At 39.1% G+C, this 17,921-nt stretch overlaps 1 protein-coding gene across 1 annotated transcript in view; it reads right to left on the bottom strand.

The window, feature by feature from the left end:
* The window catches only part of GRM1 (glutamate metabotropic receptor 1), a 3,392,621-nt gene that overhangs the window by 2,769,446 nt on the left and 605,254 nt on the right, over positions 1-17,921 (bottom strand). The window lies entirely within an intron of this gene.

The raw sequence follows: 17,921 nt of genomic DNA, 5'->3' as shown, positions 1-17,921 counted from the left end.
GAAGTTTCGTGCCTGTCAGTAATGCAACCAAACCTGAAATTACTGGCACACCTATTAATTAGTTTGAATTTATCACTGGTGTTACAAGGAAGAAGTTGTTTGGTATAAACAGTTACATGCCATGCACACAGCCTTTTTTCTTTGCATTAAGCACAATTATTAACTCATCTAATAATGAAAGGTATAATCTTCTAGGTGTTTAATCTAGAGATCATTCTATCATGCACTACAGCAAGCATTTTTGTGAGATCTAAAACAACCTAAGTCAATAAAGAGACGGGAATCAATGCCACGGCTAATCTCAAAATGTCTTTCAGATTAGTGAGACAGTGTTGTATTAATACTAATTAGTGACCCTACATCTGGTTTAATTTTATGTAACACTGTATTTTCAAAACATTACAAAGATAAATGGTTAATCTGATAGGCAGAGAGCTGTAAATATTCCATAATAAAATACTGATGCATGCAGAGATATTTTTACATCTGCTTCCTGATCATCTGTTCACTGAAGAGATACAAAACTATACAGAATATTTTTATGACACACAGAATAATACTGCTCCTTACAATGAATACATTTTAATTAGAATGTGAGAAGGAGTAGTCAGAGGTTTCATTAAAAAGATGCCTTCATTTTTTTCTTATGTTATTTTTTCAGAGATATTAACCTCCTGACATTCAGAAATGTAATTTATATTTTGCTTCCAAATATCTTTAATAAAGATTTAACACCACCACTTAAGTAGCCTAGATGCACCAATCTAAGTGAATGCTGAAGTATATTATTATTATTATTATTGCTGTTATTATTGTTATTATTATTATTATTATTATTATTATTATTATTATTATTATTATTATCCTTAACAGAAAGAGAACAGTTTATACTGTCCCCAGTTCTGAAGATTTGTTTATTCATTTATTAATTAAAATGTCATTTTTGAAAGGCTTATCATTTTCGCTGTATTATAATTAACTTCTTGTCTGTTTTTTCATCCATTTTGGCTACTAATTTAGCAGTCTGCCTTGACTACATAACATGTTCTTTCCTTTGCTAAATTTTCTGTATGTCAATATTTACTGAATAGATGAGCTGTTTGCAGTGTTGACCATCTTATAGAATCATCCCAGCCATCTGCACAATGTTTGTTTCCAAATTCTGCTGTTCAGTGCCAGAACCCAAGAATCTAAACCATCAGCACTAAACGTGCTTGACCAATGGATGTCCATATATCTATAGTCTTAGCAGCCCAGGACAGGGAGCAATGTACTAGGGATGACTCATATGGAATCCAAATGATAACACATGTTGATTAAGGAGAGGAGGTCTACAACATTTGCTGACAACCAGGATTATCTGCAGAGCAGGAGCTAATTCTAATCAATGCACCATGGTTGAGTGGTGGGGGGCACAGAGAGACCAGATAATAGCATACCAGTCTGTGATTTATGGAACCCAGTCCATGACACATTTGTTGGTGAAGGTCAGTTACAGCTAGGATGTATAGACAAAGAGGGAGGAACTATTATTACCAGAATAAGTACCTTTGAGTTAGGTAGACGCTTATCATCTGCATGTAGGGTTGTCTGCATAGATGGAAAAACACTATTTGTTGCAATGTTTTGCGTCAAAAAAAATGGCAGTGCCCTGTGTGGCTGCCGCTGTGTCGGCTCGTCAGAGAGATATGCTTACTCTGTCTACTTTTCCACGCAAAACATTAAGAAAATCACTTTCTGGGTCTTTAACTGGAAGTATGTTAACTTACAGCAGACAGAAGCTTCTGGAAATTAAGCAGTTAACAGTTTCATGCTGGCCGCTACATTCCCTGCATTCAGCAGAGTTCCTGGGTCCTACTACACTCACTGAAATATTGGAGCTGTGTATTTTAACCCAGCATGCATTAAAGTGCCTAAAACATGAGCTTCTGGAAGACTCAGGATGAGATAGAAGAGGAAAAGATGTCTGAGAACCAGAAAAAGGGACTGCAGGGCTGGAATTAAGGCAAAACTGAAAAATAAATCCTTGCAGGCCTGCTCTGCTTTCAGTACTGCAAGCAAATGCTTGCTTGCTGGACAGTAAAATGGATGACCTTAGGCTAGAACTCTATAGCAAAAATAAGATGAGAAATACCTGTTTGTTGATAATTATTGAGACATGGCTGCAAAACAAGATCAATGATAGAACTGTTAGCTTAGAAGGTCTCATACTCTTTTGTGCAGACAGATGTCATGCTTTGTGTGGAAAGGCCAAGGAAGGTGGAATTTGCATCTATGTGAATGAAAGATGGTGTAAGAACTGTGAGATTATTCAGTCACATTGCTTAGATAATCTTGAGTTCCTGTCTTTAAAATGCAGACCCTTTTATGTACCTAGGGAGCTAAATGGAATATATGGAATATATGTAACAGTGGGAGGCATTCCATCCAGTGCAAACACCACTGAGGCCCTGAGCAATCTTTCTAAGTCTATCTGTGAGCTGCAGAGGAAAAACTCAGACTTTGCACATGTGGTCGCTGGTGATTTTAATCAAGCAGATCTAAGAGAGGTGCTACCCCACTACTATCATTTTGTAGATTTTCCCTACAAGGAGTGCAAACATTCTGGACAAGGCATATTCCAGCATCAAAGGTGCCTACAGAACAATACAACAGCCTAACTTAGGAAGCTCTCACCATCTTACCATCATGCTTTTACCAGCCTACAAACCAGCCCTAATCAGAGAAAAGCCTACAGTTAAGCAGATCAGAGATAGGCTTGAGGGGACTCTGGAATGTCTCCAAGACTGTTTTGATAGTACCTGCTGGCACATTTTCAAAGAGGCAGCTATGTCAGATGAACAAGTGAACATAGGTGATTACTCAGAAGGTGTAATAGCTTATATCACTAAGTGTGTTGATTATGTATCTGAGGTAAAAAGCATCGCAATCAGAGCAAACAAAAAGCCATGGCTCAACAACAAAGTCTATGATCTCCTGAAGGAAAGAAATGCAGCATTCAGAGCCAAGGACAAGAAGGGTCTCACTGAAGCTAGAGCACAACTAAAAAGGGGCAATAAAGAGGCCAAGAGGTATATGGAAAGAAATTACAAAGTCAATTTGCAGACATGATGGACACCAGGTGTCTCTGGAAGTAATACAACACATTACTGATGTTAGAAAAATATGTAATAGTAATATGCATGCTTAGTTTAGTGCATTCGAGATTTAAAAGAGTTAATACATTTATTCTGTTCACACTGCATGAATCTGCACAGCCATTAGAAACTTAACAAGAAGCATTCTATTTTCTGCTAATATCAGCAAATAACAAGAAGTAATTCATTTCTGCTAATGTCATGAAAATTAAAAAAGGGATATTGATTTCTGCTTATGCCATGAAAAAACATGCAGCTGCTAGAAGCCATTGATAAAGAAAACAATAGATGCTTGAAAGTTTAAACCGTAGTCAGCATTACTTGTACTGAAGCTAGAAATGTACCTTGAATCTAGGTAAAATGTAACACATGTATTAGAACAGTACAATAGAAGAAGTGAAATGCTGAAATGGACTGACATAAACCCAAGGCCAGGTTGTTTTTCTCAAAATGTTTTTGCAGAATGACAGATATTTTAACTTGGTCAGCAATAAATCTAACAATATTTTTTGTAGAACATACAGAAAGCTGTGTCTAACTACGTCAGCAATAGAATGTAACATTTTCTATGTGACAGGAAGAGAACTGTATAAGTATAACCTACTAATCATTAATCATTTAGACAAACCCTGTGGATACATGCTTTGTCTCCTTGCTGCAAGTAATAAAGGGTGCCTTGCTTGAACCTAACGTGAATTGGTCTTTGAAGTTTTTTCCTTTGACAACTGACTATAAAACCAGGTCCAGCTCAGTGTGAAGACAGCTTTAAATTCCTGGGCAGGCTTGAACTCCTTCATTGGCAGATTTGAAGAGAAGAACAACGTGGCTGCTACAAGGCTACCTATCAACCAGGAGCTGAGGGTTTTACCTCCAATGCAGTGAGATATTAACTTAAGAAGGTGTACCCCAGGAAGGCTGATGGTCCTGATAAAATACTGGGTGAAGTACTTAAAGGCTGTGCAGATCAACTATGCTCAGCTCTAACTGATATTTTCAACATCTCTCTTATTCTAGGTAAAGATCCCTGTTGCTTCAAGGTGACGAATATTGTCCCTCTCCCCAAAAAAGCTAATCCAGCCTGCCTGAATGACTACAGACAAGTTGCTCTAACTTCAAATGTCATGAAATGCTTTGAGAGGCTAGTTAAAAGGCAGCAAAGCTTCCATCCAGCTTTGACCCTCTACAGTTCACTAACAGATCCACTGCGGATGCTATGTCAATGGTACTCCACCTCTCACTTGATCATTTGGAGGGAAGAAACAACTATGTCAGGCTGCTGTTTATTGACTTCAGCTTAGGATTCAGTACAGTGGTTGCTATGCAGCATATTGACAAGCTTGTACATCTTGGAGTTAGCAAGCCCATGTGCAACTGGATCCTCGACTTCCTGATGAACAAACTGCAGAAAACATGTGCGGGTAACAACACCTCAGGATGCATAATACTCAACACCAGTGTTCCTCAGGGCTGTGTGCTAAGCCCTCTGTTGTTCACCATTCTCACCCATGACTGTTCAGCAAAATAAAATACCAATCACATCATTAAGTTTGCAGATAATACTATGGTTCTGGGCCTCATCAAAGGTGAGGATGAAACAGCTTACAGAGATGAGGTCTACTCATTGATTGACTGGTGTGTTAAGAATAGCATTGCTGAATGTCAATAAAACAAAAGAAATCATTATAAACTTCAGGAAAATGTCAACAACACACTTGTTGATCATGATAAATGGTTAGGAGGTGGAAAATGTCAAATCTAGAAAGTTTTTTGGGGGGGGCACATTTCTGAGGATCTCTCCTGGGTTGGGAACACTAAACGGTTGGTCAAAAAAGCACACCAATGCCTTCACTTTCTCAGAAGGCTCAAAAAAGCACAGCTCCCACCTACTGTTCTCACCACATTATACAGAGGAGCAGTTGACAGCATTCTCACTAGTAGCTTCACAGTTTGGTTTGGGAACAGTACAATAGCAGAAAGAAAGAAGCTACAGAGAGTGGTGCGAGTTGCCAAAAAAATCATAGGCACCAACTTACCATCAATCCAGGATCTCTTTGTAGCAAGAGACATTAAATGTGCATCCAGAATAATTAGTGACCCCTCTCACCCTACATACTGCTGGTTTACACAACTGTCTTCAGGCAAGAGATATCAGAGTATCTGCTGCAGGACCACCAGGTAATTAAACAGCTTCTACCCAACAGTGTTGAGACTTATAAATTCTGATGCCAGCCACTGACTATTTAGTCAGTAATCATTCACAGTATGTAGCTCAGCTGGAAAGTGTGCAATGTCTTCTTTTTTATTCTTTGATTTAGCAATATATTTTCTTATTCATGTGCAGTTACCTGCTGCTTGTCTGATGCAGATGTACAAAGGAGGACATTTTTAACATGTGCAATCCTGGTTTGTCATGCTGCTTAGTACAGTATTCTTCTTATGACTGTCTGGGGGCTTGTGTGCTTTTGATGTTATCATTGGTTTATTTATTCTTCTGTGGGTCTTGTATTGAAAATCTTTTTTGTTTTGTTTTTAATTGAAATGTTATAATGTTGTTCTTGTTATCCTTACGTCCTATGTACTCTCTGGTGAGTTGATACACAGAATTTTGTTTAGGCTGCACTTCTATAGTCCTAAATGACAATAAAGTTTACTTTGACTTTGACATTTCTCCCTTCTTCATGTTCATTCTAATGAGTAGTACTGAGTAATCACTGATTTGTAAGGAAGGCTGGCGGGTGATATCATGTGTGTGTGGGGGGGGGGGGGTCAGAGACATTTTGCAGCCATTCTCCATGAAGTTGGATGGAAAAGGCTTGGGAAAATTTAAAGGCTGATTAGCTTACTGGTAACTGATTGTGAAACTCTAGTCACTAACAATGAAGCTGGGGTAGGCTATGGAACCCAATTATTGTCAGGCTGTGAACAGGGAATGAGAGAGCTGTCATCTTTGCCAGGATGGGTGTAATGTAGCCCAGAAGATGTTATGATAGTCAGAATAGTTATGGGCATAAACCATGGGCTCTAAGCTCTCCCGTGTTGATCAATGGAGTACTCTGTGGCCAGTGGAATGAACAATCTTCAGAAAGGTTTTTGTTCTTGACAGTATCAAACCCACAACAGAAAGTACACGAGACTGGTGAGCTCAGGGCCAACCTACTGTCTATCTTCAAAGAATAAATCTATACCAACGTAGGGGAGGGATTAATGAATCTGGAATCACTATCATGGTTGTTTCACCTAAAACATCCACAAAGTCACTATCATGGCTGTTTCACCTACCACAATCCACAATGTCAAAGCACAATATTGTGAGCAGGTGTAATACATTCATGAATCATGGCCTCAGATGTGTAGAAGAAGACCTATCAAGTCATTAGGCATCTACAAGCCCCTCCCCCTAAAATCTTCTATGAGCAAGTCCTCTAGGCGTTATCCAAGGCCAAGAACACTGCTTCTATGAGGCTGAAAAAACTATCAGGCTGCTTACTCATCAGCCTGATACAGGACCTCTCAGTCACCCTACAGAGGTTATTCAATGTTAGCCTCCAAACAGGCTTTGTGCTAGACGAATAGAGGACATCAACTGCCATCCATTGCACAAAGTCGGGGCATCAGCAGACCCCAGAGCAGGAGATGCTTCATAACTGCATCTAAATTACAGCTACTGTGACACATCTGTAATTGTTCAACTATACAAACCTCACTGTCATCAGTGCACAAGACTAGAACAATTAAATGTATCCTTTTAGTTATCTGACTATCGATTTTTGTTGAACAATTCCTATATATCTATGCTATGTTTCTTACAAATATGTGTTATAAAAGGTAAAAAGATGCATGTAACTTTTTCCATCATACATTCATATCAACCATCCTTTGAATACTTGCTTAACTGGGTTTAAATGCCTATTTACTGAGGGAAGAGGCAGAATTAGTTGGAAGACACTAAATCAATATCATTGACTCTGCAAGTAGCATAGTCATCAGTGATGCAGATAGCTCAGAACATAGTGGGCTCTTGTCCCTATTCCATATCAGATGCTTGGATTTAGGTTTCATTGCTGAAGTTGTGGTTTAATATAATGCAAGGACACCTTCCATCAGATGAGATGTTAAATGAAGGCCCCATGTGCCAGATTTGCTGGTGGTTCAAAGGGATATGTTTTCTTTTTGGTTCTTTTTTTTAGGGGGGTGGTTCCCCCAGACCTCATTTTTACCAGCCCTGCTCCCAGTGCCCTACATCCATGCCAGGTCTACTAGTCATATTACCCTGGTCTTACTCCAACATTACCGGAGTAGGACATACTATCGGCTTGGCTATCCATGCTTAAGGTTTTTTTTTTTTATATATATGCACTACCAGCTTTCCTCTTCCTCACCCCCACATGCTTGTTGGGCCACACCTCCCCTTATCACTCATCACTCGTATGCCCATCCCTGCTTGTTACTCTGTCAGTTGTCTGAGCCATTAATCAAACCTGGGTCATTCAGGCCTTATCCCTCTATGCCCCCCAAACCAAAAAATAGATCTTATTGTTAAGATATCATAGTATTTTCTCAGTGAAGAGTAGAGGGGGCTGTCATGGCCCAACTTTGTCTCATTGAATGTAAACACCACCCTGAAGAAATGTCCAGAATGGATCACTGCATAAACACAGTTAATGATTAAATGGACAGATCAGTACTGGTAAAGCCCACATTTCCTAGACTAGATTATATTATCCTAGTAGTATTTCTGTCATTTCAGTAAGTGAATTAAATTCTAAATAACTGCCAAAACATGCTTATATTTATGTGAACAGCTGTAGTATCTCTTGCTTTCTTTCCAGTCAGGGGAAAAGCAAATGACTAAATATTTTATAACCCAGATAAGACATCTTTCAAACAAATAGTCTTTGATTAAATAAGCACAAAGGTCTACATGAGGAGAATCATAAAATTATAAATAAACATGATTGGATGTAGCAGAGCAATGAATAAAGTTATACATCATACTACTGAAAAGTGAGGGGAGTTAAGGACAGACAAAGACTGTTAATTCATATATAGAGAGTAACGCAAGGTACATGGAAAGGTGCAGTCTAGTAAAGTTGGCATCGGTGCTCTCTAAAATCATATTATTACAAAATGGGCCTTCCTTCGTTGAAGGTTGTGCGTTAGGCCCAGCAAGCCAGCACGTAAAAATCTACTGCCAATTATTAGCGGACCGGAGTTCCGCTGTGGCGACCCCTAACTGGGAAAAGCCAAAAGACACAAACAAACAAACAAAAGCAAAAAGAAATATGCAATGATATTGTGGTATCATTCAATGCCAACTGATAAGCAAAGAAAATAAAAAAGGCTAAATATTGTGTGTACTGTATATATATATATATATATATATATATATATATATATATATATATATATATATATACATATATATATCTGTACAGTACTGAAATCCCGAATTTCAGTATCCTGAAATTATAAAGTCGAAGTTTTAAAATCGCAAAAGTGCATAATTGCGAATCCGAATATCTCGAATTTGCGGTTACGGCTTTACGGTACGTTAATTGCAGTGTTGTGAGTGGATGGTGTCTGGTGTTGTGTGTGGATTTAGGTGTAATTTAAGGTAAGTGAGTGTTTTGTAAGGGTTTTGTGTGGGAGTTTGAGTGTGTGTGAATGTGTTTGTCAGTTGTACGTGTGGGTTAGGGTAGGCAGGTGAAAGTATGGGTGTGTAAGTTTTGGATGTGTTAGTGTTTGTGTATGTGTGATGTTTATGTGTGTGCGAGGGACTGTAGAATGTGTGGGTGTGAGTTTCCTTTCTGTCTCTGTTTGTGCAATCTCGGCGTTAATATATATAAGTAGGGTTTGTGGGGGGTGCAGCCCTCCCACATGTGGGGTGCAGGGGGGCTTGCCCCCCTGCTTATATGTAGTGTAGGTTTGTTTGTTTGTGTTTTTGTGTTTGTGTGTGTTTTGCTTGTTGTGGTGTGGGTTGTATGATGTATGTGTTGTGTGGTGTATGGTGTGTTTCTGTTCGTGATTTGTAGTTTCGGGATATGGGACATTCGACTTTATAGTTTTGAAATACTGAAATTCGGGATTTCAGTATTTCGAGATTATAAAGTGAACCCATATATAAATGTATATATATATATATATATATATATATATGTATATGTATATATATATATATATATATATATATATATATATATATATATATACGCCTCCTGCAAAAACAGAAATGTTAAAAGTAAATAACTGTAGCTATTGAATTTAAGAATTTATATTGAATATTCATGTCAGTGCTATAGATATCATCATGAATATCCTATGGGATTTTCTTTGGGTATGCGGGTATTGGTTGGTCAATGGGTTGTAGGTGAGGTTAGGTACGTAGTTTGGGTTGGAAATGGTAGTGCACGATTGTTATGGTGTTAGTTTTTAGTTCATAATTGCATTGGCTGGGAAGTAAGTTGGGATTTTGTTCTTTCGGTTTTGTGTATGTCAACTATTTCAAGTGTCAGATTTGTGAGTTTTTGGTTTTGTGGTCTCTGCCTTGTAAAAGTCAAATCTACTGACATTTCAATCATGTGATGTAGACCCATATATCTATAAATATATATAAAGCTAAGATAGCCTTGCTCAGTGAAATAGCTATGGCCAGTGATAAAAAGTTGAAAAATATCAGGACATATAAACAGAAACTAAAGCAATGTGGAAAAGGGACAATGGGATATTTCCAGTAGCGCTGGGAGCAAATCGGCTGATAAAAATAAAATTTCTAACTATATTGAAATCTGCTACCTATAATGCTAATTCCAGACAAATTACAGAAAAAGCCTACTCTGGGTCCACTCTATGTTGTGAAAACCACTTAATGCAGACATCAAAAGACTGAAGTGCTTCTGAATTCATGAACTTTCACCATGCACTGTTTGAAGAATGGGGTCCATTCCTTATACAGAATTAAAAAGCTGTAAGCAGTTGGGGAAATTAAACTAACAATGTCTGACAGATTACAAATATAGAAAAGGACAGTCAGTCACAGACAGCATAGGCTGGATAGGGGCATGTGCCAGCTGATGAATAATGTATCTTTTAAGAAAGTAACTCTTATGGTGCCCTGAAGAAAACAATCACCATTTATTTTTTAGAATTTAGGAAACTTTTTGACAGTGCCACCAAAATACTTTTTCAAAGAAGATATTTATTCTGGAGTGTCAGATCTCAATAAAATGTTTGGCAAGAATGCTTTTCATAGAAAGCATGACTTCATAAAGAGCAGGCAGTTTGTTGAGAAGGAGGTGGACCGCTGTGGCTTTTGTCTTGCCAAATGTTGTGAACATTTTCACTAAAAGCAGTGCCATAGGTTTTGAAAAGGATATTAAACCACAAAAACTGCAAACACGAAGTAGTTAAATACAACAATCCAGTCCAGGAAATAAATTGAATTAGGTTTTGAAAAGGAGTTGCATGTGTTCACTCTGGATCCAGAAGCAGACTTACAATTAATAATAAAACTAAATTTCTTTTTTCTAAATTTTTTGCCCACCACCTCTCAAGAATGATCATCTACAGATAGCTGGTGCCTCTTCTTCCTTCCCAACCCTCTCTAGACTGCCCTTCTGCACTTACATCTGCCCTTCTCTCTATGCAAAGATGAGCTTGAGAAACCCCAAAGTGGGTTCCCAGTTTCTGAAGGAGTGCAGTATTGCGCTGTAACAACCATAACAACCACTGACCTCCCCCTCCTTCCTTTCAGACACTTGTGCTTACCTTCGTGGTTCCCAGTTTCTGAAGGAGTGCAGTATTGCGCTGTAACAACCATAACAACCACTGACCTTCCCCTCCTTCCTTTCAGATACTTGTGCTTACCTTCATGGTTCCCAGTTTTTGAAGGAGCGCAGTATTGCGCTGTAACAACCATAACAACCACTGACCTTCCCCTCCTTCCTTTCAGACACTTGTGCTTACCTTCGTGGTTCCCAGTTTCTGAAGGAGTGCAGTATTGCGCTGTAACAACCATAACAACCACTGACCTTCCCCTCCTTCCTTTCAGACACTTGTGCTTACCTTCGTGGTTCCCAGTTTTTGAAGGAGCGCAGTATTGCGCTGTAACAACCATAACAACTATTGACCTCCCCCTCCTTCCTTTCAGACACTTGTGCTTACCTTCGTGGTTCCCAGTTTTTGAAGGAGCGCAGTATTGTGCTGTAACAACCATAACAACCACTGACCTTCCCCTCCTTCCTTTCAGACACTTGTGCTTACCTTCATGGTTCCCAGTTTCTTCCTTTCAGACACTTGTGCTTACCTTCGTGGTTCCCAGTTTCTGAAGGAGTGCAGTATTGCGCTGTAACAACCATAACAACCACTGACCTCCCCCTCCTTCCTTTCAGACACTTGTGCTTACCTTCGTGGTTCCCAGTTTCTGAAGGAGTGCAGTATTGCGCTGTAACAACCATAACAACCACTGACCTTCCCCTCCTTCCTTTCAGACACCTGTGCTTACCTTCGTGGCCTACACTCCAGCTTTCTGGGTCATGTGTCAGCTACACAGACAGATGCTTTGTCCCTGTATCAATGGGGTGGCTGCATTCTTTGAGATTAAATTCTAGAAATGATACACAAGACTGATATGTGTATTTTCTGATCAATGTTTGAACTCCACTGTAATTTTTATTGCCTCTATACATGAAAAATTATAGTATAGTCAAAGTTAACAACCAGGAAACAGTGCGGTGGCACATTGATTTTGTGGTTGTGTTGTTGCCTGCCAGCAAGAGGTTCTCTGGTTCAATTCTTGGCTGGGTTGTTCACTGTGCAAAGTCTGCATGTCCTCCCTGCATTCATGTGGGTTTTCTCTGGGTGCTCCAGTTTCTCCCATGTTACAAAGACATATGTCTGGAGTATTTTTCCCCATGCCTCTGCTGAAAACTGTATTCATTCCAAGTCAGACTTTCCCTGTCAGCAAATATTAAATAAATTTGAGAAGAAATTTTTATGTGGAAATAGTTCCCAGGTTTAAAATGACAAATTCCAGTTGTCTTACCTTCCAATATTTGCCTCTGAAAAAATGAAATATCAGTGACTTTGTCCATAAGACATAATAGTATCATCAACTAGGAAAGTAGGGAGAATCCAAAGGACTTTTTATGTTAGTTTGAGAAAGGGCCAAGGCACTGGAGAGTAATTTACAATATGAGCAAATATAAATGTATTCATACTGGGCCTATATCACAACGTCGAACTTACAATAGTTCGATAGCTGTAATATCGAACCCTTATGTCCAAAACCCAACAAACCCGAAAGCACAGAACAGCGATTTTTTTTCCCAGGGAAAAAAATCGCTATTCTGTGACCAAAAAAAAACAAACTTAACCTTAAACTTAAACTGAAGTGGGGGGCTTTGCCACCCATACCACCCAACGTGGGGGGCTGTGCCCCCCACACTCCCCCTACTTAAATATACCAACTCCGAGATCGCACCACAGTGGAGGAAATAGCAAAGCACTAAAAACGGCCTGATTTTTTTTCCCTGGGAAAAAATTCGGTGTGCCGTGGCTTCGCTATTTTCCACTTCTGGGCTTTAGGGTTTGATATTACAACGTTCGAACTTGTTTTAGTTCAACATTGTAATATAGACCCATTCATACTGGTATAGACATTCAAGTAAGTAGAAAATAAATGGGAAGAAATTAGGAGATGCCAGTCAAGGAAAAATTAGATAACTCAGCTTCACTCACCTCACCAATGAAATGTCAGGACTCATAATGCCAAGTCCCAACAAGCTGAAAAAATAAAAGACCAAAAATTCAGGAAAAGAGCTAAATCAGTGTTAGGTCGACAGTAAACAGCTGATTGACAGGTGTGTGAGGTTGTACAATTCCAAGGGTTTGGAAATTCGCCCTTAACCCTTTTTGATGCAATTTCAGATTCTGTATATATAATTAGCTGGGGGTGTGAGGGAGTGCAAGGAGCTAGCCCCCCTCCAAAAAATGATTTTTTTTTTCAAAAATTAAAATTTGCAAGCACCAAGGCAGAATCTTGGCACACAAGTACTAGCATGACTACGTCAGCATTTTTTGATATTTTGACATCAATGTTATGCTAGTCGACAATGGGTGTTTTCATTCCTTTCAAGTAAACACACACACATGCACATATATATGTGTGTGTGTGTGTGTGTGTGTGTGTGTGTGTGTGTGTGTGTGTGTGTGTGTGTGTGTGTATGTATACACACCAACTCAGATCACCATACATCAGAGAAAAGTGAAATGGCAATCTTAAACTTACTATATTCTAATACTCTGTATTTTCAGTTATTCAGTCTCCACTTTACATTATGGGAATCAGCAGTGTAATTCCCAACCAGGTACCATTTCACTCAGTGCAAAGATGAGCAGACCAATGCAAAGTGCAATGCAGATGTTGGGTGCAATGTTGCTAGCAGCACAGGAAGAAGGTTGGACAGATGGAAGAAATAGTATAGGGGAAGCTGTAAGAACTATTCACTGCATGCAGCTGAAGTCACTGAAAGAGGATTTTTGAAATGGTGGTATATCTTTCCCAAAAAAAGAAGATAGAGGATTTATGCAACTGAGACACTTTTAATAAAATGTGGTCATGCACCTATGTATATATGCAGATGCACACACACACACACACACACACACACACACACACACACACACACACACACACACACACACACACACGTACACTTTGACAAAACACATGCTCATTAGAATATATACTTTATAAAAAAAGTCACATCATTTATATTAATGACAAATAAGAATATTTATCATACACAGCCTTCCCTATTGAATGGATAAGCTGTTGTTCCAAGCTAATTATTATTTTACACCCTCCACTATAAATGCTTTTCTCACAAGAATTGCTTTGTGTGTACATGTAGTCATAATTTATGTCCACTGTTTTGAGCTTGTCAGCATATCAAAGATGTCACAAGGAACTTTTACCCGCCCTGCCAACAAAAAAACTAGACAGATTAAATATGATTTTTTTCTTGTTTTCAGACTACCCATTACAATAATCCCCACATTTATGACTGAGGGTTCTTGTCCATTGGAGTGTATATGTTGTACTCTGTATTGATTATTGGCTGAAGGTTCTAGTCCAGTAGAGTCTACATGTTGTAATGCATATTGATTATTGGCTGAGGGTTCTAGTCCAGTGGAGTGTAGATGTTGTAATGCACATTGATTATTGGCTGAGGGTTCTAGTCCAGTGGAGTGTACATATTGTAATGCATATTGATTATTGGCCGAGGGTTCTAGTCCAGTGGAGTGTATATGTTGTAATGTATATTTATTATTGGCCAAGGGTTCTAGTCAAGTGGAGTGTACATGTTGTTATGCATATTGATTATTGGATGGAGCAGTGAGTAGTACATAACTATAAGGTCACCTCAGCTGTCAAGATGGCACTGTACTGGGATGTCCTAATAACTTATCCACTAGCTTCTCAGTTGTTTCCACTTAGGATTCACCACTTTCAAGGACCCAGTCAGTAAAGATAAACCAGACATGTGTCAGTAATATTAGAACTGAAAGGGGATCTGAGACACACCTGATTGTAAACACGTGAAAAAAAAGCAAAACCTGAAAGAAATATCCCCATTGATTTTGAATACTTCATTTACAGAAGGTTGCTGCTTTACTGAGCTTTCTTAATCCCTTTAGAGTACTTGGGAATGTGTATTATGGCCCTGCACCCATTGCTTTCCTCAAGGTATCATGACATACCTACTCATTTGTCTTGTTTTCTTTTCATATGGCTTCCAATGCAGACTGTTTTTGGAAGAAGGTTTTCTGGAAAATGCACTTGCTGGGATCGCATCAGTTACTTTACTGAACAGAACTATAAACACTTGTTTTCTTCTTTTCAAGATGCATCATTTTGTACAATATAGCTAGTCTCCTATCAAAAATGAACTGTATTTCATCCTGTGCATGTCATCTTACATATCATCTTTATTGCAGTACTTTAGTTTACAAAAACATAGTGTTCCTTTTGGTGCATCACATTAGAGATGACTTGTCTAGAGCTGCACTCACATTTCTTCTTTTTTCATGTATATACCATTTGCTATCGCTGGCTTCAGTTTATAAAAAGGAACATTTTTTTGTGTAACAAACAGTTGCAACAGTTTATACCTTGCCCGCACAGAGAGCTACAGTGCTCAGGTTTTAATTAAAAAAAAAAACATTTTTTTACTCTTTTAAACAGTAGCAAACTGCTTGCCACAATGTAGCAAGCAATTGCTATGATTTAGACCACACACAGAGCACTACAGTGTTCTGGTCTGAATGTAATGGAGAAAGGTTGAAGGCAGGACATAGAAATGGGACATGAATGTCTTGGTACAGGTGAGGGGGCATATGTTGTGCATCTGGCCACCTGGCTAGAAGGATTGTCTGTTGTTTTTTCTACTGGGAAAAAAGTCGATGTGCCGTGGCTTTGCTTTTTTCCACTTCTGGACTTTGGGGTTCGATAGTACAATGTTCAAACTTGTTTTGGAAGAGTTGGGGGCAAGTGGATCTGTAATTAGTCGATTAATGCAATAATTTTTTTTTTCTCTTCACTTGAAGAGCTGAAGGGGTGTGGCACTGGTTCATGGTACCATCACAGGTTGAGCCAGCTACACTTCTGACTGGTTGCATCCTATATTGCCACTAAATACCCATTGACCCATTTAAGTGATATACACATTCACTATGCTATCTCCTACTATCACAAAAAGAATTATGTTGCACTTGTCTGACACAGCCTTCCAAATATACCTTAATGGTCACTAGGTTTGTCTCATATATCTTAGTGGTCAATAGGTTTTCAGCAACTGTTTCCCTCAGAATTTATTTTACTACTGTTGACAAGCTAATTAGGAAGTGCTTGCACCTGTAGCCTAGAGGGATAAAGTCATGACTGTAGTTCAGAAAACCCAAGTTTAACTAGAACCTTAGATTTTTAACATTGCAGACAGAGAGAATGGCCATGCCATCCACGAGGAGGAATGGTGTCTCACACCCAGTTTGTGATGCTACTGTAATGACAGGCTGTTTCTTGTAAAGTGGAGGCCATTCATGAAGCAAGAAGACAACAATTGCAAATGTGGGTGTGGGTGTCCAAGCCTGTGGCAGTAGTCCCTGCTGGGGCATGTGGCAGAGCATGTATGCATGTTCAGAGGAGCATAGGCAGCCTTTGTAGTGAAGCAAGTCTTCAAATCATCACCAGGATTGGGGGTTAGGCCATAAAATGACAAATGCTGCTATTGCCAAAATGACATCAGGAGCACAAAGCACTTTCATAGTGGCATGCTAGATAGCCCCATCAGACAGCATAATGTCTGATCTAGGGAAGGTTTTATGGTCAACAGGTACTGGAGAAAAAATTATACAAAAATACTTACATGTAACTTGGTGGAATCTCATGTGAGTTTCAGCATTTGTCCACTAGGTGGCTCCCTCTTCCCACTATTCTTGTTTCTCACATCTTTTACCTTATTGTCTAGTATACTATACATGTTCTAATTTCCCTTGTTCTCTTTTCTCTTTCCCTTTTTAATATCTTAAGCAACACCATCCTATTAAACCCCTTGCCCCTTGTACTTACCTTCACCATTTAATAGTCCACTCATAGGTTCTCGCTCTCATCCTTCCTTCCTTGGCTCTTCCCACTCAGTTTGCCCTTCGGGCTCACTCCGCTCCCCTACCCTGCCCCTAAATCCCAGCCATCCCCAGTACCTCTACACTTATACCTACCTAATCACACCCACTACAGAACCTAGCCAATTACTCTCCACAACTCTCTCAATTGCCACTCCCTTATCCCACCCATAACATCCATCACTCATCCCCCTAGAAAATCCTATCCAACCAATTAGCCTCCACTGCTCAGCCCACACCCACTACCTAACCCCACCCATATCAACCATTAGTCCATACTACACTCCCCATAACCAGAGGCCTACCTACTTCCAGTACCTAAAACCCTCCTGCTCCTAAAAGCTTTACTAAATAACAACATGGTAACTATTAACAACCTTTTACTTCTCTTTCCTCTTTAAACAACCATCTTTATAATGTTCCCAAAGCCCTTAACCTCCTTCACACTACTACTACTTCTCCTCAACATAGTCTATATTTACTACCTCATTCAGCCCACATATATTAACCACACTCAAGCCTTCCACATAACCTGTCATCTTAACTCACCTCCTTTAAAACCTCACAGCATAATATCTCCCCATCTTTATCCTCTAGAAAACCAACTATTCTTTTCTTATAAACTCATAACCCCTCATAAACATTCAACCACCATAGTAGCTAACAAAGACTTTATCAACGCATTACAGCACAACCCAGACTCTAAGCAGTCCAAATACCTTACCAATATAATCCTACATCTAATATCTACTCTATTATCAGGAGACATACACCCCAACCTTGGCCCCTCAAACTCTTCCACTATAGACAAGTCTATACTATTCACCTCTCTAAACTCCCAAAGCATAGTAAACAAAGTCCCAAACCTCCATGCCTGGCTCATACACAATAAACCCGACATTCTATCTATCTCTGAAACATGGCTAAAGTCCCACATAAAAGACCATGAAATAACACCTCCAAACTACTCAATCATCAGAAAAGATAGATCCCACAAAAAAGGAGGGGGTGTAGCTCTGTTATACTCATCCTCCCTGTCGGTCATCCCTTATAACAAGTCTATTCCCAACTTCAATAATGCTGAATTACTCCTAACAAAATTTC

The sequence above is a fragment of the Protopterus annectens genome, chromosome 1.part0 (genome assembly GCF_019279795.1).
Source record: "Protopterus annectens isolate FY-2018-M chromosome 1.part0, PAN1.0, whole genome shotgun sequence".
NCBI lineage: Eukaryota > Metazoa > Chordata > Ceratodontiformes > Protopteridae > Protopterus > Protopterus annectens.
Note: the sequence above shows the minus strand (reverse complement) of the source record. Positions and strands in the feature narration are given on the sequence as shown.